The sequence below is a fragment of the Ahaetulla prasina genome, chromosome 1 (assembly GCF_028640845.1).
Source record: "Ahaetulla prasina isolate Xishuangbanna chromosome 1, ASM2864084v1, whole genome shotgun sequence".
NCBI classification, from domain to species: Eukaryota; Metazoa; Chordata; class Lepidosauria; order Squamata; family Colubridae; genus Ahaetulla; species Ahaetulla prasina.
Genome location: NC_080539.1, coordinates 100,141,119 through 100,151,553, shown reverse-complemented (window position 1 = coordinate 100,151,553; position 10,435 = coordinate 100,141,119). Strand labels below are relative to the sequence as shown.

The following is a 10,435-nucleotide window of genomic DNA, read 5'->3' as shown; positions in this document are numbered from 1 at the left end:
AAAATTATTTGAAAACAAGAAATTAGGAAGATTATTATTATTATTATTTTTTATTGAAAGAGTTTTAAAAAACAAAAACATTTTCCCCCTTTCCCCCCCGTCCCTCCCAAACCCCCCCCTCCCTCCCCCCCCCGGCTTCCCGGGTCAATCACAAGGTATTGTTATACATAAACCAAACATAGAATAAAATTTTCCCTTCCAATCCAAATAACCACATCCAAAGCTTTTCATCTCCCAACCCCCTCCCCATTACATAAAATAACTTTCTAATTATTCAAAGGCAATCTGATATTTCTTAATCTGATATCTGTTTTGTAGATAATCAATCCATTTTTCCATTCAATTAAATATCTTTCCTGCGTATTGTCTTTTAAAACGCTGAGATTTTAGCCATCTCAGCCAAATTAATGACTTTCAGTATCCATTCTTCTATTGTAGGTACCTCTTCTTCTTCCAGTATTGTCCAATCAACAGTCTTGCTGCTGTTATTAAATCCAGAATCAATTAAGTCTCAATCCCTGTACAATCCGTTATAATTCCCAAAAGGAAAAATTGTGGCAGGAACTTTATCTTCTTCTTCAGTACATTTTGAATAATCCACCAAATTCTTATCCAAAAGACCTTAATTTTCTTGCAAGTCCACCAAATATGAAAATATGTAGCGTCATCACAATCACACCTCCAACATTTCGCTTGGATATTAGGATACATACATGATAATTTTTGGGATCTAAGTGCCATCTATAAAACATCTTATAAAAATTTTCCTTAAATTCTGTGCTTGTGTAAACTTAACATTTCTAACCCAAATTTTCTCCCATGTTTCCAACATTATTGGTTCCTGAATATTCTGTGCCCATTTTATCATACAATCCTTTACCAAATCCTTTTCGAATCTATTTCAAGCAACACATTATACAATCTCTTTATATGCTCCTGGGTCTGATTTCTAATTTGCTTTATTAAATTTTCCTCCTTTGCATTATACCAATTTTTGATCTTCTTTCCATCTAGCACTTATTTGCCCATATTGAAACCAAGTATAATTCCTCCTTCTTCATTTTAATACCTGTAATGATTTTAATTGCAATCTACCTCCTTCAGCATACAAAAGTTCTTTATAAGTAATCATTTCCTGTTTCTGTTCTATATTTATATTCTCTATTGCATGTCTAGGGCTCGCCCATATAGGAATCTTGTATTCTAATTTATAGGAATATTTTTCCAGACCATAAAGAGCACTTCTCAACACATGATTCTTAAAAGCCCTATCCACTTTTTTTTCATAAAATAAGTACGCATGCCATCCATATAACAAGTCATAACCTTCTATATTCAAAATTCTTTCCTCTGTTAAGTTAAACCAGTCACTTATTACTGAAAGGGCTACTGCTTCATAATATAGTTTAAAGTTAGGCATTCTTAAACGAGCTCTTTCCCGTGAGTCCTGTATTATTTTCATTTTAACCTCGCCTTTTTACCCTGCCATATAAATTTATTAATCCCAATCTGCCAATCTTCCAAATTTTTATCCTTTTAATTATTGGTATCATCTGGAACAGAAACAAAAATCTAGGTAACACATTCATTTTAATAGCCGCAATCCTTCCCAATAGGGATAACTGCAATTTCTTCCAGACACTCATATCATTCTGAACTTTTTGCCATAGCAAGTCATAATTATTCTTATAAAGTTTCTTGTTCGATGAGCTAATATAAACCCCTAAGTATTTAACCTTTTTTACTACCTCAAATCCTGTCATTTCCTCTAGTTTTTGTTTCTGTTGTATAGACATATTTTTAATTATCACTTTTGTTTTATTCTGATTTATTTTAAATCCTGATACCTTTCCATATTTATCAATTACTTCCAACAAAAATCTACTTGAATTTATAGGATTTGTTAACGTAACCACTACATCATCTGCAAAAGCTCTAACTTTATACTCATATTGTCTAATCTTAATTCCCTCTATTTTCGTTAATTCTCGTATTTTATCTAATAATGGTTCCAGAGTCAAAACAAACAATAATGGTGATAAGGGACATCCCTGTCTCGTTCCTTTCGCAATCTTAATAACTTCTGTCAAACTACCATTTATTATAATCTGTGCTGTTTGCTCTCCATAAATCGCTTTAATTATTCTAACAAAACAATCTCCAAATTGCATTTTCTCTATTAATTTAAATAAAAAATCCCAATGCAATCGATCAAAGGCTTTCTCTGCATCCAAAAAAATAAGTGCTGCTGAATATTTCCAAATATTCCAATATATTAATAATCTGTCTAACATTATTCCTCATCTGCCTCCCTTTTATAAAACCAGATTGATCAGTATGAATTCTTTGTTGTAAAACTAACATTAATCTATTTGCTATTATTTTTACAAAAATCTTATAATCATTATTTAAAAGTGAAATCGGCCTGTAGTTACCAGGTTTAGAGCAATCTTGCTCCTCTTTTGGTATCAGTGAAATAAAAGATGTTTTCCATGACGGGGGTATTCCCACTCCTAATTGTATCTGATTAAATAATTCTTTAAGTGGGCCTAATATTTCATCCTGTGTTTTTTATAATAAGTTGCTGTAAGACCATCTGTGCCAGGGTTTTCCCATTTTAATTGTTTAATTGCCTCCACTATTTCTCCAGTAGCTATCGGCCGATTCAGCTCCTCCCTCTGTTCTAATGTTAGAATAGTAACCTTATAATCTTTCAAATAATCATAAATGTCCCCATTCAATATTTTGTCTTTTGCATATAGTGCAGTGTAAAATTCTGAGAATGCCTTTTTAATTTTATCCTGTTGATATATCTCTTTACCTTTATATTCTATTTTTTGTATGACACGTGCTTTCCTTAAATTATATGCCAACCATCTCCCAGGTTTATTTGCATTACAAAAGGTATTATGTTTAGCATATTGTATATTTGTTGCCACCTGGTCTGCCATTAACATATTAAATTGACTCTGTAATATTTTTATAGCCTCTTTAAGTTTGTGATCTTGTGGGTTTTGAATTAATAACTGTTGCTTCCTTTGAATTTCTTCTTCCAAATACCTACGCTGCCTTTGTTTATTATTCCTTTGCCTATTATCCAAATAAATCAATATCCCTCTATTAAACGCTTTGCTCGCCTCCCACAAGTTCCTATAGCTTTATACATATTAAAATCAAAAAATTCTTTCAACTGTTTCTTACAATAATTTACATTATCCTCATATCTAAACAGATTTTCATTCAACCTCCATGTTCTACCACCTTTTTTCCCTTGTAATAATTCCATCCATACTGGGCTATGGTCAGTTAAACACCTCGGAAATATCATTTTCTTCACCCTAGAAAGCAAGTCATTAGAAATTAAAATAAAATCAATATCCTCTAATAAACGCTTTGCTCGCCTCCCACACAGTTCCTATAGGTGTCCCTTTGTACATATTAAAATCAAAAATTCTTTCAACTGTTTCTTACAATAAGTTACATTATCCTCATATCTAAACAGATTTTCATTCAACCTCCATGTTCTACCACCTTTTTCCCTTGTAATAATTCCATCCATACTGGGCTATGGTCAGTTAAACACCTCGAAATATCTTCATTTTCTTCACCCTAGAAAGCAAGTCATTAGAAATTAAAATAAAATCAATACGTGAAAAGATTGATGCCTATCAGAAAAAAGTAAAATCTCTCTCATCTGGATTCCGTAACCTCCATATATCTCTAAACTCAAAGTCTTCCATCATTTCAAAAAAGGATTTTGGTAATTTTGCATGTATAGGTATCTTCTTGGAGGAGGTTCTCTTATCCCTTCTTGTATCAATTACTCCATTCCAGTCTCCTAATAAAATAAACGAACTATAATCCCAGAGGGTCAACCTCTCATGTAACATTTTGTAAAACTTTTCTTGTTGCTGATTAGGTGCATAAATACCTATCAGCAAAGTCTTTTTTGCATCTATCACCAGTTCAATAGCAATAAATCTTCCTTGAATATCTGCCTCAATTAACTTAGCTGGTATATCCTTCCTGATATATACAACAATTCCATGCTTCTTTTCCAAAGCTGATGCAACAAAATGTTTACCCAATTTTGAGTTAATTAAATATTTTTGGTCTGATAATTTTATATGTGTCTCTTGCAAACAAATCACATCATTTTTAAATTGTTTCAAGTAGTGAAATATTTTCCTTCTTTTCTGAGCTGAATTCAAGCCATTAACATTCCATGACAAGATTCTATTTGCCATTACTGGCCTCCTGAAGCTTTGAAGCAGACAACGGAAGCTCCTCCTCCGGTATCTTCCGTCTAGCTCCTCCCACAGCTTCCATACTGGGATCCTGACTTTTACTTTGAGACTGTTGCTCTTCTTTACGCTTAAGAGCTCCTCTTGTCACCCTTTGCTCTTGTGGTTCCTCTAATACTGGCAGCAATGAAGGCTCTTGGATCACCACGCCTTCTTGAATCTGTTGAAGTTTTTCTATCACTTCTATTTCGACTTTCAAAACTGTAGAAAGAAAATCCTTTGCCTTTAAAACAGTGTCAATTCTATATCTCCTTCCTTGATAGAATACTGTCAGTCCAACTGGCACCTCCCATCTGAATTGAATCTGATGTTTTTTAAGTTCTTGTGTAAAAAAAGCAAATTCCTTCCTATCTCTTAACATCTTTGAAGGAATCTCTTTCAACACCTTCAGCTCCTGTTCTCCAATTTTTAAAGTTGTCTGATATGAAACTTGCAGAATCTGATTTCTCATAGTCCTTTTCACAAAATAAACCACAATGTCCCGAGGAAGCTTTCTCTGTCTTGCAATCCAAGAATTAACTCTATATATTTTATCAATTTGGTAAGCTACCTCTTGGGGTTCCACTTCAATAAATTCAGCCAATGCTTCTGATATAATTTTTCTTAAGTCTTCTCCTCGCTCTTCTTGCATACCACGGATTCTAAGAGCTCCTTCCATAAGTTTATATTGTAATATCACAACCTGATCTTCATTTTGATCCACTTTTTTCTGAACACCTTTCATTTTGTCTTCTAAATGCTTATTTGACTGAGAGATCTGTTGCATCTCCTCTTCCAATCCCTCAATTTTTTTACTCAGTCCTTGAACTGCCATGAGAATATCTTCTCTTATTTTTGCATTAAAATTCTCCATCATCTCTTTTTGCCTATCTTCAGAAAGTTTTAATTGTTCTTTCAATATTTCCTCAAGACTTGGTTCAGATCCCCTTCTTCCAGAAGGCTTTAAAGGTTTAGCTGCCATTCTGTCTTCAAAAGAATCAGGAATTTAAACTTAATAACTTTCCTTCCCTCCTTTCAGTATAAAAAAACTCCGTTTGTAACAATCCACAAATAACGCTACTTTATCGTACTAAAATTTTTTACTTTCACTTTCAGACGCCATTTTAAAAGTCAATTAATCAAAGACAAAGAAAGGTTTCAAGTTTCAAAAAGGGAGTCGGTACTTGCCGTGCTGATTCTACATCAAAGATCGAGCGCTTGTGAAATTCCCGTCTGCTTAGAAAATCAATCAATTTAATAAGTCCTGTTGAGCAGAAGCGACTCTCCCACTCCTTTTTCCTGATAAAAACAGGAGCGTGTTGAAGTTGGAGGGAGTGGAATTCGGTGGGGTCATAAATCCAGGAAAATTCGATCTTAAGAGCAAACCCCCTGTCAGACCTGCCACTTTTCCACAACTCTGATAACCCTCTTTTGCCCAGAGGGTATGCTAAGCTCAGTGAGCAGTGATTTTTTTTTCTGTTTCACTGACTTTTACAATCTTCTAACACGGAATGCTCTGTTAGAGCACCCAGCAGGAGCGGTGACGTCACTGGAGCCATCGAAATTAGGAAGATTATATGTATCATTATCACAACAGAAAAAAAGAGGAATAGCAGTGTACATAAAAGAAAAAATAAACTCAGAATTAGTGTATGCAGATGATGAGGGGAGAACTTTAATGATAAAATTAGATATGGAATATAAACAAATATTACTAGTAGTTGTATATGCTCCAAATAAAAATCAACAGGAATATTACAAAAAATTGCATGACACAATAATAGAACAAGAAATTGAAAATCAATGCATAATAGGCGACTACAATGCTGTAACTGATAGTAAAAGAGATTATTACAGTAATAAGAAAAATAAAAAAAGAAAGAAATATTACCCAAAGAATTTTTTAACATGGCATCAGAACTAAGGTTAAGAGACATATGGAGAGAAATTCACAAGGAAGAAAAGCCATATACATATTATTCCCATCCCCATCAATCGTGGTCCAGGATAGACATGGCCTGGATGACAACACAATTACAATTAGAAATAGAAAAAATAGAAATAGGAACAAATGAGTGGGCCGAACATAATCCAATAACTGTGTATTGGAAAGGACAAAAAAGATATAAAAGATGGACCTTAAATCAAAACATATGTAGAGAGAAAGAATATCAGAAATTCCTGGAAAAAGAGCTAGAGATCTTTTTAAGTGTAAATAAAAAAGAAGATACGTCAATTCAAAATCTCTGGGACACATTAAAAACATTTGTTAGAGGGGTGACAATTGCATATATGACAAAAAAAAAAAAGAAAGAAAAGAAAAGAGAAAAGGTCCCAACAAAATAAACTACAAGAGCTTAAAAAAGCAGAAGACTTGCACAAAAAAACCCAACCCAAAATAAAAAAATAAAAGATGAAAGGAGAATAATTAAACATAAATTAAATCTGATAACCCAAGAGGAAGTGCGCAACGAAAATAAAGATGGCCAAACAAAACTATTTTGAGCATGCAAACCAAGTGAGCAGATGGTTAGCCTATAAATTAAAAAAAGAAAAAGAGAAAAGAACGATCCAATATTTGAAAGATGAGGAAGGAAAAATCCAAAGCAAAAGATAAGATAAGAAACGAATAGTACACACCTTTTTTTCAATACTATATACACAGGAAGAAACAACAGAAGCAGAAATCCAAAAATATTCTGAGGAAACAAATGTATGCACATTGACAAAAGAACAGAAAGAAATATTAAACTGACCAATCTCTGAAACAGAATTCGGAATTGCAATAAAAAGACAAAAAAACAATAAAACGCTGGGCCCAGATGGAATACCAGTGGAATTATATAGGAGTATTCAAAAACAAACAGGAGAATTAATGTTGGAAATATTTAACGAAGTATTACAGTATACAAACATACCCCAAACATGGACAGAAGCTTTAATTACACTTATACCTAAGGAGGATTCAGATCAGCAATAAGTTCAAAACTATAGGCCCATCTCTTTATTGAATTCCGATTATAAAATATACATATCAATTATTGCGGAAAGGTTAAAAACAATTTTAGATAAATATATACACCCAGATCAAAATGGTCTCCTCCCTGGTTGACAAATTAAAAATAATACCCGGACCATAATCTATATATTAGAGTATTATGAAGTACACCCAGAGGAACAAGTCTCACTGGTTTTCCTTGATGCCCAAAAAGCTTTCGATAATTTGAATTGGAGATTTATGATACAACAAATTTAAAAAAATGGAATTCGGATCCAAATTTGAAAAAATGATTGAAAAAATATATTCAAAGCAAACTGCAAGGGTAATTATTAACCAAGATACAACAGATAAATTTGAAATAACAAAAGGTGTAAGACGGGTATCCACTCTCCCCACTTCTCTTTGTAGTATCATTGGAGCCACTCTTAAAAAAAAATTAGGGAAGATCAGGAGATAAAAGGATTGAAAATAAAAATGAGGAGTACAAATTGCAAGCCTTTGCTGATGAAATGGTTTTTATTATTGAGGAACCCTTAAAGTCAGGCCCCAAACTGATCAAAAAAATAGAAGAATTTGGCATAGTAGCAGGTTTAAAAATTAATAGGAAGAAATCTAAATTATTAACAAAAAAACCCTTATAAAAAAACAGGAGATAGAATTAGAAAATAACATGAACATTCAGATAACAAAAATAAATAAATAAAATATTTAGGGATTTGGTTAACAACAAGAGGCTCCTCTATTAAAAAAGATAATTATAAATTAATACAGCAAATTGGGAAAGATTTGGAAAATTGGAAAAACTTACAAATTTTATGGATAGGAAGAATGGCAGCAATAAAAATGAATATCTTGCCCAAAATCCTGTTCCTCTTCCAGGTTATACCGATAAGAATAGAAAAAAGTTTATTTGATTCATTAATCAGATTGACCTCAAAATTTATATGGGAAGGACAAAAACCTAGGATCAGATTGAAAACATTAAAGGTAAGGTTCCCCTCGCACATACGTGCTAGTTGTTGCCGACTCATCTCCGTTTCAAAGCTGAAGAGCCAGCACTGTCTGAAGATGTCTCCGTGGTCATGTGGCCAGCATGACTCAACGCCAGAGGCGCACAGAACACTGTTACCTTCCCACCAAAGGTGTTCCCTATTTTTTCTACTTGCATTTTTACGTGCTTTCGAAACTGGGACAAGTAATGGGTGCTCACCCTGTTGAAAATGCTCCATAGATGGCATCTACATCCAGCCAGAATAGCAAAGATGTTTCCCAATAACTCACCAAAGTGTTGGAAATGCAAGAGCAATTATGGAACATATTATCATCTCTGATGGACCTGCCCAGTGGCGAAACAATTCTGGGCCAAAATTAAAAAGTGGTTACAGGGAATAATACAGAAACCAATAAAGGGAGAGCCAGAACAATTTTTATTAGGGATTCCAACAGAAAATTATACAAACGATACGCAATATTTAACACTCCATATATTAACAGCAGCATGTATAGCCTATGCCCAAAATTGGAAGAATGAAAATCCACCAACAGGAAGAACTAATTAAAAAAATATTAGAATGTGCAGAGATGGACAAACTTACAAAAGAAATTAAAGAGAAAGAGGACACAGAATATTGTAAGATCTGGAGCAAATGGTATGACTGGTTAGAAAATAAGGAACGGTGGATAAACAAAAGTAGAGTAAGATAAAACTAAAATATGTGTAAATAATAGGAAAGGACTGTCTTGAATAGCTGATAAACAGTGATATCTATATAAATGTTGAAGAAAAAAAAAGAACTTTCACAGCAGCTGACCAATCAGTCTTGAGTTTCTGGGTTCTCTAAGCCAGTGTTTCTCAACTTTGGCCACTTTAGGATGTGTGGACTTCCCCAGCTACCTGGGGAATTTTGGGAGATGAAGTCCACACATCTTGAAGTGGTCAAGGTTCAGAAACACTCCTCTAAGCAACAACTTGAAACACAGTGTGAAACTTCTTATAGAGTTTTCAGGTCCATCCCTTATGTACTTGTGTGCTACACTGTAAATCCTGTGCTAAGGAGACAGAATTCACATTGCAACATCATGATGCACATTTTGTTATTTGCTTCCTTTCCCCCCCTGTGCTGAAGATGCCATGTATAAAAATATCTTTGTATCCTGTGCTAATCAATGGGTTTGTGTTTAAAATGAGTATGGGTTTTGAAATTTCTGGGCTTCCTCCTCCATCTTCTTTGTGTGTTGTCTTCAGAACAATGATTTCCAGTCGATGGTCTGTAACTGCAGTTAGTCCATATAGATATTGCAGGTAGTTAGTGAGGCATAGTGAGTTTATGTAATAATAATTACATGTAATTATTATGTAATGTAATATTTATAAAATGTAATATTTATAAAATATGTAATGTATGTAATGTAATATTTATAAAATAGAACTTATTTTTAAAAATTGAGCTAACGTTAAGAATTTGCATGTAATGTAATATTTATAAAATAGAACTTATTTTAAAAAATTGAGCTAACGTTAAGAATTTGCAAACTAGATTTTGAATTAATAACTTAAATAAACCATTTAGACAACATAAGAAATGTTTGTTTGCCCCTTTGTTTAAATGAAATGGGAAACAAGTGCTTTACATTTCTTAACTTCTCATGTGAAAGGGGTCAGGGAAGATAGATTTTTTTAATGTAAGTCTGATATTACGGCTGGAAATATCATTGGAACCAATGATATTATGTGTATGATAAAGATGAGATCCATTTAAAGTTATTTCTGTAGTTTACCACTGAGTTATTAGAGAATCTCTACCTATAATTTGGGTGTATTGGACAGAACAGAAATTTTGATTTGTTAAATCCCATGTTGCATTTCTAATTTTGGTTTGTATGTTAGTACATTGTTAACTGAGAATGAAGGAACTTGAGCTATTTGTCATACCTTCAAGATTGGTTTATACTAGAAGATACAAAATGTTTTAAATTTGAAACATGCTGTTTTCAGTTCAGTAAAGTAATCTTATTGGAAACATTTTAATGTTGTTTTAGAAGTATACTGTGCTCAAAATATTTATGGTATGGATGGAATGCCTTTGAACACTTCTCATGAGGTCAAAACAACTTGTTGTGAACTCAGAATGGGATGCTTAAAGCTTGATTT

At 33.2% G+C, this 10,435-nt stretch overlaps 1 protein-coding gene across 4 annotated transcripts in view; it reads left to right on the top strand.

The window, feature by feature from the left end:
- UTRN (utrophin) overlaps positions 1-10,435 on the top strand; it is a 429,397-nt gene that overhangs the window by 75,844 nt on the left and 343,118 nt on the right. The gene's annotated exons all lie outside the window — the stretch shown is intronic.